Raw genomic sequence first — 18,968 nt, forward strand, 5'->3', positions numbered from 1 at the left:
TGCTGAAGCTAATCATCGAAGGAAATGCCATTGGAAATGCAGGCTGTATCCCCAAACTCAGAAGAGCTTTCTGGATCACATTGCAAAATGATAATTTAGTTAAATATTAAAGACTCTGCTACATTAGAATGGATACCTAGAGATTTGATTAAATATATCATGCGGAGATATCGTTGAAATCTTTGACCCCGAACATTCAGTGTCCTCCAATTGGAATAGCTCTTACTCAATCCATGTGACCAGTGCTTATCCTCTGAATTCTAGGGGTCCGGTCAGCAAAACAGCACCTCTCAACGAAGGCAGAAGGCACTTCGGATTGAAATGACTGGCAGCCCAGGCCTAGAGAATCCGGTGCCAGCTTCGGAAGCACATTTTCCTTCTGGAGATACTTACTAGTCAGGACCCTAATAATTTCAAGTGAAAGAAACTCATCAGACTAGCTTAGACAAAGAAGGGATTTCCTGGTTTCCCGGAGAAATATTAAGGAGTAGGTCTTAGTTTCAAGAGTGGCTGTATCGACCCGGGTGTGGTGTCGCACGCTTGTAATCCCAGCATTGGGGAGGCTGAGACCATCGCGGTTAGCCGACAGCCTCAGCTACTTAGCAAGGCCCTCTGCAACTTAGTGAGACCCTGTTTCAAAATAAAGAATAAAAAATAGGGGAGGGGGTGTAGCTCGGAGGTCAAATGAATGCCCCTGGGTTCCATCCCCAGACCCGCAAAAAAAAAAAAAAAAAAAAAAAAAAAAAAAAGTGGCTGTATCTAGCTCAGAGTTCTCAGACACTGTCCACCCCCCTCCTCTGCTCCCTTCACTTTTAGACAAGTTATTCCCATATGATGGCAAGAATGCCCACACTTCAGGCTCTCCCAGACCTCTCCCACCCAAGAACTAGGCTACATTTTCTGAAACTCTGCTGTGGTCAGGAAAAAAAATAAGAAAAGTAGAAAACTCCTTTTAGAGGAGAGAATAATCTTTGTTGAGCAGAATGCTTTGATGGAAGACCACAGGTTCAAAGCCAGTCTTAGCAACTTAATAAGACTCTACTTCAAAATTTGAGAAAAAAAGGGTGGGGGGGAGGCTGAGGGTGTAGCTCAGAGGTAGACTGCTCCTAGGCTCAATCCTATAAAAATGTTGAAAAACAACAACAAAACAAACAAACAAACAAACAAACTAAACAAGGAAATGAAGCCGAAGGAGAAAAGGAAAAGGAGAAAGAGAAAAAGTAAAAAAAAAAAATGAAGTGAAGCCAAGAAGTAATGAACTGTGCCTCAAACACACACACACACACACCACACACACACACACACACACACACACACACACAGAAGGCTAACTTTCAAGTGACCATATCAAATGTTAGAGAGGACATAGAGTACCCAGCACAATCAAAATTTTCATTTGTTGTTCGTGGGAGTTTAGAAATCAGTTTGGAAATTTCCTAAAAAGTTAAATGTATACATACAATACCACCCAGCCATTCCACTTTAGGTGTTTATCAGACAGAAAGAAGAGCATGAGCCTTGATGTCTTCTGCAGGTACATTCACAGAAAATTTATTTGTTATACTCAAAAATTAAAAACTCCAAATCCACCAGAAGATACTATCATTGGGATATGGTCTGGGTCTGTCCCATAAAGGCTCATGTGTTGGGAGTTCAGACCTTGGTGTGGTCATGTTGGGAAGAGTGCACCTGAAGACGCAAGGCTGCATGGAAGGTCATTGGGAGCTGCCTTCACGGGTTAGGGTCAGAGTAGTTTCTGTAGGACCTTGTGTTAGTTATCCTGAGTGCACTGTATTAAAAACAGCAAGCCTGGCTCCTTCTCTTCCTCTGGCTCCCAGGCTCATGACATAATTTCTCTCTTCTGCCATGGTGATGCCATCTGCCAGGAGGCCTTCACCACAGACAAGCCAGTGTTGGCACCATGCCTGCAGAACTGTGAGCCAAAAAAGCCTCTTTTTAAATAAATTCTCTGCTTCAAGCATTTTATTACAGTAACCGAAAGACTAACATGTTAAATGAGAGAATAAATTATGGCATAACCATACAAGGGAATGTTGCTTAGCAAGAAAGGTAAGTAAACTATTAATGCAAACACTGCTGAAGAACCTTGAAATGAGTGTATACAGTGAGTGAGAGAACCCAGACAAAAAGAGGGCACTACTTGATCCATATATGAAACCAATATAGAAAACAACCTAACATGTATGTATGGGAGAGCGTGCGCATATCGGAAGTTGCCCGGGGATAGGATGGAGGGAAGAATGGATGAAAAAAGACACAAAGAGTTTTTGAGGATGAGGGTTGATGAAAGTGTTGTCTGAGATGTGGTGGTTTCATGGGCATGCACATATGTTAAATACGTACAGTTTAGTATTCTTCATTTATATCTCAAAAAACTTGGAAGATTTCCAAAAATTTAAAATAACATTAAAGAATGGCTGTTAACAATAAAAAATGAGAGCCGGGCAGGGTGGCGCACACTTGTAATCCCAGTACTTGGGAGGCTGAGACAGGAGGATCGCGCTCAGCTACTGAGTGAGGCTCTCGGCAACTTAGTGAGACCCTGTTTCCAAATAAAATATAAAATAGGTCTGGGAGTATAGCCCAGAGGTAGAAGGCCTCTGGGTTCCACCCCCAGTACCACCAAAATAAATAAATAAATAAATAGATTTTCTGGGGGAGGTGGAGTGGTGATTCAGGATAGGGACTTGGAGGTCAAAGGGGGTGCAGGGGCCCAAAAAGAAATTGTGCTGACAGCTAGTGGAAGAGAAGAGTGGTGAGTGTCACTGAGGCTGAGCTGCAGCCCAGGAAAGGGCCCAGAGGACAGCAAGAGTGCCGCCGTCCAGCAGCCTGCGCCAGCGGCTGCGCGGTGTTCCACGTGATCCCTCCACTCCCCCACACACACTGAGTCTTTAAGAAAATATGTAATGGCCTTGGATGGATGCTACGTAAAGACATATAATAAAGAGAGCCAGAACAGTCCGTTTGGATTAAATATCGTAAGAAAGGAATAAATAAAATGCAGAGGAGGGCAGAAAGACCCAGGAAGCAAGAAATGAGGATGAGAGAGGACTGAGCAAGATGTCTGCCTTGGAAGAATCCCCATCAAGACTGAGAGGTCAGTGGGGCTTCATTATTCAAGGAATGGGGTTTGACCAATTTAAGTTGACTGTCCAAGGATGCTGACATCTGAGTTACGAGAGGGTGTCAGAGGTCATGGATTACATCACTCCAGTCAAATACCACATGCAGGGCCCTCTGCCCTCACAACACAGGTCTTACAGGGGCCTGTCACAAAGGACCAAGGTCATTGGCCTTTTGCTTCTTAGCAGTTTCAGAGGTAAGTGGTGATTCAGGAGGAAGAGAGTGGTAGAAGGCAAGAAGACAGAGCATTTTTCAATTTCCACCTATAGATCTAGGCACTGGAGATTCAGTGATGAGCAGATTCATGATTCTTCTATTTCAAAAGCTTATGCACAAGCAGTAATGAGGAAGGCACGTTAAAATGAAAGGGGTATGACTGTGAATCAAAAGTGAAGCCCAGGCACAGCCCTGGGAGGTCAGAGTTAAGATGCCATTTCAGGGATGAATAGAAATGGCTGAAATGGAGCTCCGGCGCCCAGGCCTTCAGTCTCTGCAGGCAACCTCACTTCCCCAGTCACCAAGGACAGCAGGCACCTGGCAGTGGCCCGGCACCGATGTCTGCATTCTCCACGCTGGACGCCGTCTGGAGCGAGTTTCAGAGCCACAGCAACGTCTCCCGTAGCGCGGCCTCAGCAGCAGATCTGGCCGTCTCTACAGAGGCGATCTCCAGGTTCCCACACTGCTGAGACTCCAAGGCTTTGGCAGTGTTCTTGAGCATTCCGACTCAGAGCCTGCCCCGCTGGGAGTCCAGGCTCCGGTGGCAAGAAGGCCCAGCCACGGACAGTCACCATGGACAGTGCAGCGGGTGCCTGTGGCCTCGGCCTCCACACCGACCCGCAGACTCTCAGCCGATCCCAGCAAGTGCACGGGCTGAGGCCTGCCAGCGCTGCAGTCACACAGGCCTGGCCCCAGCAAGTCCTCCCAGCAAGAAAAGCCGAGCCACAGCTCCCCACGGCCCCATTTCCCTTCGTGACATTGTCGCCTTTCTCCCGGGCTTTGGTTTCTCTCCAGGGATGTGTGCTGTTTTTCAGTTGGGTCACAAGACGATTTTCAAGAATTCAGATCCCTCCCCTCAAAAAGGTGTAGTCGGTGGTCTCGTACTGTAGTAGCAAAAGCGGGGCGTGTTTGCTAAAGAGCTCTCTCACGTCAGCACAATTTCACACACACACACACACACACACACACACACACACACGAAAGAATGGATTAAAAGGGTTAAACATTAAGGGGCATGGTGGCGCACACTTGTAATCCCTGCGCTTGAGAAGTGGAGACAGGAGGATTGCACAAGTTCGAAGCCAGTCTTGCTGGCTTAAGAAACCCTGTTTCCAAACAAAATATATTTTTAAAAAGAGTTTTTGTGTGTGTTTGCATGGTGTGTGTTTGTGAGGTTTTGTTTATTCCTGGGCACCATCCGCCATCCTCAGAGGAGACAGAGAGGGAGGAGCCGGGAGGCCAAGAGCCCACAAACAGTCCCGCCTCAGAAGTCCCTGCAGAGCTCCTGCCCTCTCCTCCTGTCTCCCAGGCAGGCAGCAGCTGCTGGCCAGCCTCACAGCCCAGCCTTTCCCTTGCAGACAGTGCTTCCTGAGGCCATGGTGGCACCCTGCCTGCTCCTAACCTGCAGCCAGCTGAGCAAGCCCCTGACTCCCCACAGGAGGCGCTCTCAGGCAGGTGGCCGCCCCCCAGCAGAGCCCCTGGCTGTCTACTTGCTCACTCCCACTGTGGCCAGCACAAGCCCAGCTCCCACACCATCTGGGGCTCTAGAATCTTCCTGCTCCAGGTAAAGCTGCATGCACCATGGCGTTGCTGCCCACCACCTGAGGGGCTGCCCGGCTCCATGCAGACTCTTTCCGGCTCACCTGAGCACAGGTATCTGCAGTGGGAGATGTGGAACCTCATGGTGCTCTGCTGGCCCTGGCCATGGCCTGAAGGAGGGGCTGGGGTCCACAGGGCAAATTCAGCTGGTCTTGCACCTGCCCGAGCTGCCCAGAGTGGAGGGTGCTTCCCTTGCAGGACCCTTCCTGGAAAGCCTATTCCCTCTGGGCTCCACCCCTGCTGCTGGTGTGGGTGGAGACCTCATGCCTGGGGGCTGTGCTGGGATGGTCTGTGTGCAGGCTGGGAGGGGAGAGGCGAGCCATCTGCTGGGCACCTGGCCTCTGCCCTGCCTCTTGGTTATCCTCAGGCCCTACTTTCCATGTTGCTTCTAAGGCTGTTCTCAGGGAGGAAATGAAGTGGGGTTGTAGGATTCCTGAGCTTGCTGCCTGGGCTTGGCAGGACCCCTGTTCTCTCTTGCAGGGCGGGGAAGGAGCGCAGCTGATGGTGGGCTCGGCTGCACATGGCGCTCCAGGGCGACAGTACCTCCAACTCCAATCTCTGATCTTCCATGGCCCTGGAGCCTTGTTGCTCCAGGAATTGGGTCCAGTTCAGGCTGGTTTTTCTTGCTGGACATGTTCATCCCTGGGTCCTTCAGGTTTCCTCTAAAGAAGGTCTCTGGGTGCAGTGGCGCACACCTGTAATCCCAGTACTTGGAGCCTGTGACAGGAGGATCATAGGTTTGAGAATAGCAGCAATGTAGGGAGACAGACTCTCAGAACCTAGGGAGACTGCATCAAAACAAAAGAATAAAAAAGGCTAGGGTTGAAGCTCAGAGGTATGATGCCCCTGGGTATAATCCCCAGGATCCACCCGCCAAAAAATAAAAGAGCCTCTTCTGGTGTTTCTGAGTATGAGGAAGTTCTTGAGAATGTTTTCAAACTCTCCAGACATACAAGGTCTATTACAAATTGGTGTGATTGCTGGATCATATGGCAAGAGCGTGTTCAGTTTTGTAGGAAACTGGCAAAAGGTCTTCCAACGTGGCTGTACCATGTTGCGTTTCCACAACAGTGAATGAGCGCTCCTTTTCCCCTCCAGTTTGGTCTTATCAGTGTTTTGGTTTGGGGGCATTCGAGTGTTTGGTGGTATCATATCATGCTTTATGTCATAATTCCCCAGTGACATGTGATTTTAGCATTTTTTATGTTGTTTTGCCATTTGTACATCTTCTTCAGTTAACACATCTTGTTGAATTTTTTAATTAGCTGTACACTTTCTTTTTGTTTAAAGAGTTCTCTGTGAATTTTGGATAAAAGCTCTGTGTCATATACGTCTTTTGCGAAGTTTCCTCCAGTCTGTGTCTTGTGTCCTCATTCTCTTGTGTTTTTCAGATAGCAGAACTTTTCGTTTTAATGAAGTTCAGCTTGTTCAGTTTTCTCTTCCACGGATCCTGCCTTTGTACCTTCAAAGACATCACCAAAGCCAAGGTTGTCTAGATCTTCTGTGTATTTTCTCACCCTGTCAGTTTGTTTTACACTGATGTCTGTGATGTATTTTGAGTGTACTTATGAATACTGTAAGTCCTGTGTCTAGATTCTTTTTTTGTTTGGATATTTAGTTATTCTAGCAGAATTTGTTATTGCCTTTGTTCCTTTGTCAAAATCAATTGACTATATTTATGTGGGTCTATTTATGAGCTCTCTACTCCATCCTATTTTTCTATTTGTCCAGTCTTTTTACAAATTTAAATATTTTTAAATTTCAAATTACTTTTTCAAATTACATTGCCAGCATGTAGGAAAGTAATTAACTTTTATATATTTACCTTGTATCTTGCAATATTGTTTACAAGTTCTAGATGTTTTTGGATGATTGTTTTAGATTTTCTACATAGGAAATTATGTCATCTTTGAACAAAAATAATCTTTTTTCTTCCTTTCCAATCTGTATACCTTTTATTTCCTTTTCTTGTCTTAGTGTATTAGCCAGGACATCTAGCAGAATGTTGAAAATGCACAGAGATCTTTTTGCCTTGTTCCTAATGTTAGCAGGAAAGATTCTAGTTTCTCAACATTAAATATTATATTATCAAGCCAGGTGTGGTGGCGCACAGTTGTAATCCCAGCATTCAGTAGGGTGAGACAGGAGGATCAAGGTTTGCGGACAGCCTCAGCTACTTAGGCCCTTTGCAACTCAGTGAGAACCTGTTTCAAAATAAAAAATAAAAAATAGGACTGAAGTGTAGCTTGGAGGTAGAGTACCCCTGGGTTCCAATCTCAGTACCACTCACACAAAAAGATAGTATCTGTGTGATTTTTTAAAATATCCTTTACCAGATTGAGAAATTTCCCCTCTATTCCTAGTTTGCTGAATTTTAATTATGAATAGGTATCAGAGATCATCAAATGTTTTTTTTTAACTATTGATCTGATCCTGTAATTCTTCTCCTTTAGTTTGTTGATGTGATGGATGAAACACATTAATTGATTTTCAAATGTTGAACCAGCCTTGTTCACTTGGAAGTCAATCCCCACTAAGTGATAGTGTATAATTCTTTTTATACATTATTGTATTAGATTTATAACAATATGCTCAGAATATTTGCATCTATCCTTCATTTATTTTCCACTGTTGAGGATCGATCCCAGGGCCTTGTGCATACTAGTAAAGTGCTCTACAACTAAGATAGTCTCTAGCATAACATGATATAGAATCTATGTTCTTGAGAGATATTGGTTTGTAGTTTTCTTTTTGTATTGCCTTTATCTGGCTTTGGTATTAAGCCAATGCTGGTCTCATAAAATTCTCTTTGCTTCTATCGTCTTGAAAAGGATTTAGACAATTTATATAATTTCTTCCTTAAATATTTGGTATAATTTATCAGTGAATCCACATAAAGCTGTTGTTTTCTGTTTTGGAAGATTACTAATTATTGATTCAATTTATTTAATAGTTATAGGCCTATTTAGATTGCCTACTAAATACGTTTTAGTCTTTTTTCAAAATAAAGCCTATTGTAATAGAATAGATCAGTATATTTTCATGATGATGAACTAAATTAAAAAGATTGTGAAACAATTCTCCATTTAGGTACTATTTGCCTGCTTGCAAATGTTCTGGACTGTTTGCCATGGGGCTATGTCTGCTAGTGAAATAAGGCAACCTGTTTTTTTCCCATCAGATACATAAATACCGATCTTCCAGTCTTTTTTACTTGCAAACCTGCATCTGTTTCGGTTTTACATTATGGCTCAACATCAATGCCTAAAATTGAGCTTGACATCAGTTATAAACAGGAACCCTCATTCAGAACTCCCAGAGAACCCAGGAGTCTTCTTTAAAGCTCACAATCTACTATACTGACTGATACATTGTTTCATTTCATGGCTGATAATTGAAGTTCTTTGTCATTTGCCTGACATCAGAAATGCCTTTCCAATTGGCATTTTATTTCTTATGGTGCATTTGGCTGGGGCTCATTGTGGCAAAGCCCCAACATGATGAGGCGACTTCATTCACATACCCAAGTGGAGAGCATTTACCATCAAAGGTCCTGTGTTGCCCCCTCAATCATCATTATTAAAGAAAATAATATTAATGAATCTTTAAAGATGATGTGATTTTACTATCACACTTGGGAAATTGAACTCCCATTTTTTGTATTCATTTCCTATAAAAGGAAACAATTTCATTTAGTTTCAGACTTTCACTTTTTCCAGAACAAGTAAATTCTTTCTTGTTTACTAAATTTGCGGGTTTATTAGATACTCTTCTTGGGGGGGACTTAGTACTTTTTCTTTGGATTCCTTATTAGGAGTCCTCTCTTAACCCCAAATAACCCAGAGGCAGAAAGAGTTGTAAGGCCACTGTTCCTACCTGATGGCAGATGAGAACAGTGACCCTGCACCCTGCACTGCTGGGAGTGTGTGTGTATGGGGGGCTCCTTCAGCTGGACCACAGGCGAGGACAGAGTTCTGGCTGTGGGGTGAGGAGAGGCTTTCAAACACACAGGGATGGTCGGCAGGCTCACCGCCCTGCCTCCCTCTGCACACTAACCTTGCCACTATCTATGCTGTCCTGTGCTCAATCACACAATATCCTTTTCTTTTTTTTATTTTTTATTTTTTATTGGTGCACTGTATTCATACATCATAGTGGGATACACACTTTTGTAGACATACATGCACACATCGCCCAGTCAGCCCCCACCCGATCCCCACCCCATTCTCTCCCCATCCCTCCCTCCCATACTTGGCTTAGTGGTTGACATCTAGTATTATAGCAATTTATCCAAAATTAAAAATGATAATCTCACATAACAGTTTCATTTGTCTGATACCAAGCTTTTGATGACTTAAAGATAACATTCAATATTTCTTTTTACTTTCTTTCTTATCAGAGAATATTTTTTTTCTTTTTTTTTAGGTGAAACTATCATATATTTATATATTTATTTTTCAGGAAAAAAAATCTATCCTAATATGGAAAATGGACTCTAGATACCCAAAACGATCTTGAAAAAGAACAAAGCTAGAAGATATATATTTTCTGATTTCAAACCATATAAAGCTACAATAACTGAAACAGTGTAGTACTATTCTGAAGGCAGATATATAAACCATTGGAGTTAAATAAAAGCCTAGAGCTAAATTCTTCCCTATATTGTCAAGTTATTTTTGACAAGGTTTCCACAAACATTTGGTGGTGGAAATAATAATCTTTTAACTAAATATTGTTGAAACATAATAATTACATGGAAAAGAATAAAGTTGGACCCTTACCTAATCCCATATACAAATATTAACTCAAAATAGATAAAAGACCTAAATATAAATCTTTTTTTTTTTTTTTTTGCGGGTCTGGGGGTGGAACCCAGGGGCATTCGACCTCCGAGCTACACCCCCTGCCCTATTTTTTATTCTTTATTTTGAAACCGGGTCTCACTGAGTTGCAGAGGGCCTCACTAAGTAGCTGAGGCTGTCTGCGAACTGTGATCCTCCGGTCTCAGCCTCCCGAATGCTGGGATTACAAGCGTGCGCCACCATGCCTGGCTCCTAAATATAAATCTTAAGACTATAAACTTTTAGGAGAAAATATGGGTCATAAAACCTCACAACATTGAAATTGGCAGTGATTTCTTGGATATGATTTCAATGGCACAGGCAACAGAAGAGTATACAAACTCCCTAAAAAATAAAAAAAAATTGTATATCCAAAGACAATGTAAACAGAGTTAACAGTTACTAATGGAATGGGATAAAATATTTCCAAATGCTATATCTGAAGGTATATTAATATTCCAACTAGAAATCCTAAAAATTAACAACAATAAAGGCAAACAATACCATTTAGAGATAGGTAAAAGACTAACATAAATAATGAATCTCCACAGATAACCAATCTTAGTTGACTGTTGGATGGAAACTCTTGTTTCTCTGGTTCTGGTGTGTGTTACCTATTTCTTCTTTGTAGTCAATCTCTTTGAGTATTTTCTCTAGTGCTGGTTTTGAAGACATAAATTCCTTCAGTTTCTGTTTGTCATGGAAGCTTCTTATTTCTCCATCTAATTTGATAGAAAGTTTTGCTGGGTAGGAAATTTTTGGCTGGAAGTTGTTTTCTTTCAGAGTTTGGAATATGTTACTCCAAGCCCTTCTGGCTCTCATGACTTGGTTTGGGAAGTCTGGAGTGATTCTAATTGGTTTGCCTCTGAATGTCACTTGGCCCTTTGTTTTTGTTGCCTTTAAGATTCTCTGCTTGGCTTCCACATTGGTCATTTTGACAATTATGTGGCGTGGGGATCCTCTTCTCCGATCCTGTCTAAAGGGAGTTCTATAAGTTTCCCGGACCTGTGCATCAACCTCTTGCTCTATGTTTGGAAAATTTTCTGCTATTACTTCCTTGAAGAGATTGTTGATCCCTTTGGTTTCACTTTCTTTTCCCTCCTCTATTCCAATTATTCTTAGGTTAGCTCTCTTAAAATGGGCCCATATTTCTTCAATGTCAGATTCCTGCTGTCGGATATTTTTTCCTAGATTAGAAACTATGCGTTCATTTTTGGATTGATCATCTTCTAGGAGCGAGATTCTGTTCTCCATGTGGTCTAATCAGTTGTTTGTGCTTTGAATTGAGGCCTTTACTTCATTAATTGCATCCTTTATCTCTTTTTGGCTCTCTCTGAGTTCTTTTCGAAGCACCTCTATTATCTCTACAGTTATTTTCCTGATTTGATCTTCTAGAAATCTCCGATTTTCTGTTTTATCGGGTTCTGATGTTGTGGGGTTGTGGGCATTCATTGCTCCAGTATTATCCCTCTTTCCCATGATTTAGGAAGTTTGTGCCTTCTCTGGGTTCTTCCCTTGGGTCACTATGACTTCACTTAAGGTGTTCTGGATCTCAAGTCTGTAGTATCTCAGACCCCACTACTCCTTTACTGGGTTGTATCGCAGAGTCTCCGACCCAGAGAGTCAATAGAGGCTGCTTTAGACTGTGGGGGGTGCCAGGTTGCACGTTCTCCTATGGTGTGATATCTCTGCCACCGCCCCTCCCCCACTGGATCAAGTCCCAGGGAGTACAGTACTGGGATTTCTCCTCTGTGGCCCGCAATTTGACTCACTGTTCTTGAGTACACAGATGTAGCTGTACTGGATTCGGTGAATTCTCTGCTGCTGCCGCCGGTGGCAATATGGCACCGCTGCTATGCCCTCGGCTGTGAGGCTGGCGTATTTCTTCTTGGTTTTGATTTCCACTCTGAATCCCTGCAGCGTGTTATGAGCTCAGCCACTGGGAGGTTTAGATTTTACCTGCGGCGAGAAATCCTGCCTGGCTGTTCCACAGCGGCTCACCTCGGCTTGCTGTAGCCGTCCGGTGAAGTCGCCGCTGCCGCCGGCAGTATGGCGCTGCTGCCGCGGCCTCGGGCCTGAGGCCTGTGTATCTCCTCTGTGGCTCTGAGCTCTGTTCTCAGTCTGCCTTCTCTCTGGAGCCTGGTGATTTTTTTGTTTCTCTGGTGATGGTGTTTTCTGGCTATGAAAGGTGCTGATTTTGTGGTAATGGAGATTAGTTGTTAGCGGGGCTCTTAAGCCCCACTTTTCTCGGTCGCCATCTTCCCAGAAGTCCAATATCCTTTTCTAATTCACTCATTTTCTTTCCTTTCAATGTTGACATGAGTTTGAGGCCGGCCTCAGAAACTTCATGAGACCTTCAGCAATTTAGCAAGAACCTGTTTCAAAAAAATTTTTTAAAGGGCTGGGAGTATAGCTCAGAGGTGAATGCCCCTGGGTTTAATTCCCAGTACCAAAATAAATGAATAAAGTCATGACATCCCAAAAAGTCTTACAAAGCATGACCTGATGGTGGTAAGGAGGAGGGAATATGGAAGACCCCAGACACAACATCAAATAAACTTGAGCTATTCTGTGAGGAGTCTCCCTTTTCATCTCTCTGTCACTCAATACCCTCTAGGAGAAGCTCTGAGTTCAAGGCCACTGGGACCATAACGTGTTCTCACGTCTCTTAACCTCTCTTCATAGACAAAATGCAGACTTCAGCCTCAGAATCTTGACAGGCACAATCCTCCAGCTGGAGTTCCGGTATAGTGTATTTTGTTGGGGCTTTTGTTTAGCTAATCAAAAGCTTTTGCTATCCCATTTACAGAATATATTCCCATGTACAGATGGTGCTCAGAGAAAGCCATAGACTTTCATAGAAAGAAAGACTGCATTGGGAAGATTTATAGGCAGTGTATCTGAATCATCTCAGGACATAAGAGCTCCAGGACACTGGTCAAATCCTCATGGCCTGAGCCCTTCACAAGGCTAGTTCCATTAAAAACGCAGGGTTCTATCTAATTGTGGAGTCTGCTAAGGCTCATGTCAAGCTTGAGAACCAATGCTCTAAACTGATCTAGAGTCTGAGCATCAGTGTAGCAGCATGTTCTACACCACGGCAGCAAGATCAGCATCTTGGACATGAAGATCCTGATGGCCAAGGCCAACCACAGTGCTAAAATCTCAGCCCAAAGGGTCATAGATCGCATAGCTGAAGGAGATCTGGGAGCAGATTCCAGAATCTTATTTTGTTCATAAGGACATGGTGGCCTTTGAGGGTCCAGTTGTTCCTTGCTGGGAACCACTCCTTAGGGGCCCCCCCAGAGGACTTCTTCCCAGCACTATACTGCCTCTGAGCCGAAAAATAATTCTGAAGAGAACTACAGTCTATGATGAATAAGCCAAAAATACACAAAGTTAGATGAATCCCAAAAGGGGGTAGGAAAAGTTGCAGGGAGTCCAAGAGGCGCCATGGGCATTCCTCACAGTATGTTTCTGTGGTGGGAAAGTGCTAGATTAAACTGACAGAGATGAGTTTTGATGCTGCCGTCTTTAATTTACTAACGCACATAGGGAATCTCCAAGAGGAGGTATAGAGGCTTATCTCTTTTGTTATGTGGAACATTTCATAGGAATTTCCTTCCTTGTGGAAATGGTACGGGGCCTGAGTTAAGTTTTCATTGCTGTGACAAAATACCCAAGATAATCAACTTATGTGAAGGAAAGATTTCTTTTGACTCATTTTCAGAGGTCTCAGCTTCTGGCTTTGGGCCTGTGGTGGCATGGCACATGTGGAAGAGGAGGTCTGTTTACTTCATGGTGACCTAGAAGCAAAAAGAAAGGCTCAGAAGGGGCCAAAAGAGCGTGTCTTCAAGGGCGCACTCTCAATGACCAAACTCCGAATCCATCTAACACCTTCCAATAATGCCATGGGCTGGTGACTTAAGCCTTAACTCACGGGCCTTTGGGAGAAGCTCAAGATCCGAACTACAACAGGGTCACAACCTCTAAAACCTCTGGCCCACTCTATTTCTCTCACCCTACTTTATTTCTCCTAATAGAAACCATTACTTATGTATTTCTTTAGTGCCTGCCTCTTCCTCACTAAAATAGATGCTCCTTGGGAAGAGGTCATTGAACTTCTCTGTTGACTCCCAGCACCTCCAAACATGTCCAACCCTTAATAAACATTTGTGAAAAAGACTGAATAAACAGCTTTTGAAGCCCAAGTCCTACAAGTTACCCAGTAGGACTCCTACCTATGAGTGTAAGCCTGTCACAACCTCAGGCTGAACTGGGGAGTCTGTATATTGCAGGGAACCTGGTGACTTCACTCATGTCAGGCCCTGGCACTAATTAATTCTGTGACCTTGAGCAGGTCAGGTGACTTTCCCATGTGATGAAGTGAGTGAGCTGGATTACAGAATCTCAAACTGTCCTCAGTTATTCCTTGACAAGTGGTTAAATTAAGATATTTGATATAATTGGGGATTTCTCTATTTCTCCTCAGAGTTTTATCAGGTTTTGCTTCTGCTTCTGTTAATCAGGCCTATAAATATTTGAGATTGTTATATCCTCTTGATGAATGGACCATTTTATCGTTATGAAATGACCTCCTTTATCCTTGGTAATATTCCCTGTTCTGAAATCTATATTGTGTGATATTAATATATCCATTCCAGCTTCTTTTAAAATTAATGTTAGCATGGTGACATCCTTCTTTGTCATTTCACTTTAACCTAATTTTGTCTTTTTTTTAAAGCAGAATATAATCCTGCTGTGATGGCTCCCCAAGTTTGTGTGTTAGAAATTGAATCCTCAATGCAACCGTGTTGAGATTAGGATGTCCAAGAAGTAATTGAAAGTATAGACTATAGGAAGAGGTTAATGCTGTTATTAAGGAAGCGGGTTAGTTATCACAGGAGTGGGTTCCTATAAAAGGATGTGTTTGGCTCCTTCATATCTTTCCCCTCACACACACACACACACACACGCACACGCACACGCACACGCACATGCATACACACACACACGCACACACGCACGCACACACACACGCACACACACACGCACATGCACACACACACACACACACGCACATGCACACTCACACCCATCCTTCCTTCCCTTTCTGCCTTTAACCATGGGATAACTCAGCATAAAAGTTGCTCATCAGATCCCTGCTCTGTGCTCCTGGACTTTCCAAGAGCCAAATAAATTTCTGTTCATTTTAATCCACCTCAAGTATTCTGTTATAGCAGCAAGAAACAGCCCAAGAAAAGCTTGCTCTTGTTTTTTTAATCCAATCTCTCAATCTATGCCTCCAAATGGAAGCATTGAAACCATTTAAATTTAATGTGATGATTGATATTGTTAGGTTTAAATTAAACATCTGGCTCTTTGTTTTCTCTTTGTCCCATCTGTTCCTTTTTCTTCTTCTTACTTTGGACTGATTATTATTTCATAATAGCTTTTTGTGAAATATAATTGACAAACTACAAACTTCACCCTCTTACAAATATACAATTTGAGCCGGGCGTGGTGGCGAATGCTTATAATCCCCGCGCTTGGGAGGCGGAGACAGGGGGATCGCGCAGGTTCGAAGCCAGCCTCGCTGGCTTAAGAGACCCTGTTTCCAAATAAAAATATAAAAAGTAGGTCTGGGAGTGTAGCCCGGAGGTAGAAGGGTTTCTAGGAACCCCAGTACCACCAAAAAAAAAAAAAAGAAGTATACAATTCAGTGATTTCGGCATATGCAGAAAATCGTGGAATTATTCCCATCAATTATAAAACATTTTGCTCATTCTTTCAACAAACCTATATGCTTTGGCCATCACCACTGGATCTTCCCATTCTTACCTCTGCCCTGCCGCTTTCCATCTCTATATTTTTCTATTTTTGGATCTTTCACATAAATGGGATAATATAATGTGGGTCAGCACAATGTTTTCAGAGCTCATCCATAGCTTGTGAAAGTACTTCATTCCTTTTTATGGATGAATGCCACTGTACAGTACATGTACAGTTGATGGGCATTTGGCTTGTTTTCACTTTTTATTTAAAATAATGCAATTAATTAATTAATTCAAATCATTTTCATGTACAAATTTTTAGATAGACATATGTTTCATTTATCCTGGCTATATACCTAGGAGTAGAATTGCAGGATCATATGGTAACTACTCTGTGCTTAACTGTTTTGAGGGATTGCCAGGCTATTGCAAAGTGCTACCCCATTCCCTCCAGCAGTGTATGATCTCTCTACATCCTCTCCAACATTTACTAGTCTGTCTTTTTGCCTGTCCATGTGGGTATGAAGTGGTATTTCATCAGGGGTTTGCTTTGCATTTCTCTGATGACTAATGGTGTTGCTCATCTTTTCACATGCTTTCTGGCCATCTGTATATCTTCTTTGGTGGGCAGATGATTTCCATAATTTCATTTATCTCCTTTGTGACTTCTTAGTGGTAACTCTTTGTATCATTGTTTTAGTGGTTATTTGACGGCTTACATCATGTATCTTTAACTTATCACTGTCTACTTGAAGAGATATTATACTGCTATATTATACTGCTCCAAGAACATTAGAAGAGTATACTCCCATGCCGCCATTCTTGGTTTTGTGCCTTTGTTGCCATCTCTCTGATAAATTAGATGCTTTCCTCTGCAGTATACTGGTGCTCTGTTATCCTGAGAGAGTGGGAATTGCCATGGGCAGCTAGAGGAGCGAAAATAAGTGAGTAATGTCTTAGGATTTTGCATTGTTTCTGGAGGGCAGACTGGTCCAGCTGCCAGGATCACCAGAGAGAATATCAAGAGAGCTCTGGACTGAAATGCAGAAGAGAGGAGAGATTCTAGGATGGTAGAGATCCCTTAGGAATCTCCGAGAAAGCTTTGCCAGGTTTCTGATTCTCAAGAATAGATCCCAAAAGGAGAGAGTAGATAGCTGTTGACAGACAGGGCTTACAGGACTGAGCAAAATACAGTGCATGCCACTGGCACTCAAATGTGCTTTTCTTCAACATAGAAGGTATAAAAGGCTGCATTACGTCCTCTAGCTGATATGCTACAGTCCTAATCCCTGGTCCCTGTGAATGTGACCTAAGCTAAGGCCCTTACTTGGCCCTGATCTAATATAACTGGCATCTGCATACAAGGAGGAAGATCTAGACAGACATAGCAGGAAGACACCACATGAAGACGGCAGATGTTGGAGCAATGCTGTCATAAGCCAGGGCATATCTGGGGCTACCAGAACTGGAAGAGAGAGGAAAGCAACTTCCCTCAGAGCCTTGGTGGCCAGTGGCTTTGTGGCACCTCCATGTCGAGCCCACAGAACTGTGGGAGAACCGTTCTGTTGCTTTGGCCACCAGCTTTCAGTGCTCCGCTGAGGCAGTCTGAGCACAGCAGTACAGGAGAACAGAGTCAGGGTCTGGCAGCCCTGAGCACGCTCAGCTTTCTCCATTGGGCAGTGCTCTCCCTGCTCCCTCTTCTCCAGTCAGTTACAATATCTGGTCGTTAGTCAAAGTCACCAACAGTATTTAACATTGTCAGGACAAACCTGCAGGTTGGACCTGCCTCCCATGAATCACACAGGTGAGATAAAGACCTGGTACTATGATGACAACCCAGGGCCTTCTCAGGTGAGAGCTGCCCACTCGGATTCCTTCGCATGCATTTCGGTGGCAGAGTAACTGTGCCTTATCTTTCTTAGTAACAGGAGGTACTACATCACTTCCTGAGATAAGGAGAAGCAACCCTGTAGACTCTGACTCAACCACCATGGTTACTTGCAGGTCACGATAAACAAAAGAGGAAAGTGAACCTCAGACAGCCACGAGAGTGGTGCAGACAGGAAACAGCCAAAGGGAGCCTCCAAGATCACTGAAAATCAAAGGTCCAGAGCAATTAATTACAGGCTAGTAATCAGGAGGCATCCATCCAACTTGTAGATAATCAGATTCTTTAGAGCTATGGCAGTCCTTAGAAGCCATGTGCACCCAAAGAATCTTTCATCTTTCCTGGCCAAAGTCCTGTAGGATGTTTCATGTTTAAAGGACTCTCTGGGCCAGGTGTGGTGGTGCACACTTGTAAACCCAGCATCAGAGGCAGACTGGAGGATCTGGTTCAAGGGCAGCCTCAACTACTTATCAAGGCCTTCCCAACTTAGTGAGACCCTGTTTCAAAAATAAAAAGACTAAAAAAATAAATATGGCTGGGGATGTAGCTTGGAGGTACAATGCCCCTGGGTTCCATCCCCAGTACTTCAATCAGTCAATCAATCAATCAATAACAATGGACTCTCTGAATAATATGGGACATGTTCTGTACTTTCATCTTTCCTGGGGAAGTTCATAAGGGCCATGTTATAGATTCTGAGGTGCTTGGCAGCAAAGATGCACCTTCACCCTTTTTTGGGGTGTGGTGGAGCATGCTTAGACTGTTGATACATTCTAGCCCATTCATTTTGCACACTTTGAGGGTGAGACTCAGACAGATTTGATACTTCTCAAAGGCCTTGTAGGTAGTGACTGAACTTGTGCCTTCAGATTTCAAAAAAGCATTTTTAAATTTTTCTCATTAATTATTATCAGCAAACATTTGAGTGCTACGATGTGATTTGAAAACATAGCCATAAATAAGACCGGCTTTGCCTTCAATGTAATTTCCTATCTCTGGAGAAAATGAATAACAGAACAATAAATAATGAAAACATTGTGGGGGAAAAGGGAAAGAGAGAGTCAGTAACATTGGGACAAATATGGAAACACTCAGACCAGAGGGTGCTGGTGAGCTTACAGGTGTTGTAGAAGCTCCATTGTGGACTCACATCTTCCCCACCCTCTCCTGCTACTGCATATCATGCAGATCTGGAGAAAGCTCGATCAGGGGATCCGCAACGGCGTAGTTCCCCCATGAAGTATGTCTACCATTCCTTTCTTCATAAAATTATTTTAGGATTATTTGGATTAATGTGTAAAATTGGAATTTTATGTATAAACATTATAACTAAAAACTGATGGGCAGCGGCTTGTGAGAGACTCAGACGGCAAAGATTCTTTCCCAAGAATAAAGTTATTTGGTCAAACAAATAGTTCAAACTGACCTTAGTTAGAGCCACTGTATAAGATCAAGGTTTGAGTCAACCTTGTGAAATGAGACAAAATACACTATGATTGCTTAAAA

Source organism: Muscardinus avellanarius (genome assembly GCF_963383645.1).
Source record: "Muscardinus avellanarius genome assembly, chromosome: 9".
In the NCBI taxonomy this organism is placed as follows: domain Eukaryota; kingdom Metazoa; phylum Chordata; class Mammalia; order Rodentia; family Gliridae; genus Muscardinus; species Muscardinus avellanarius.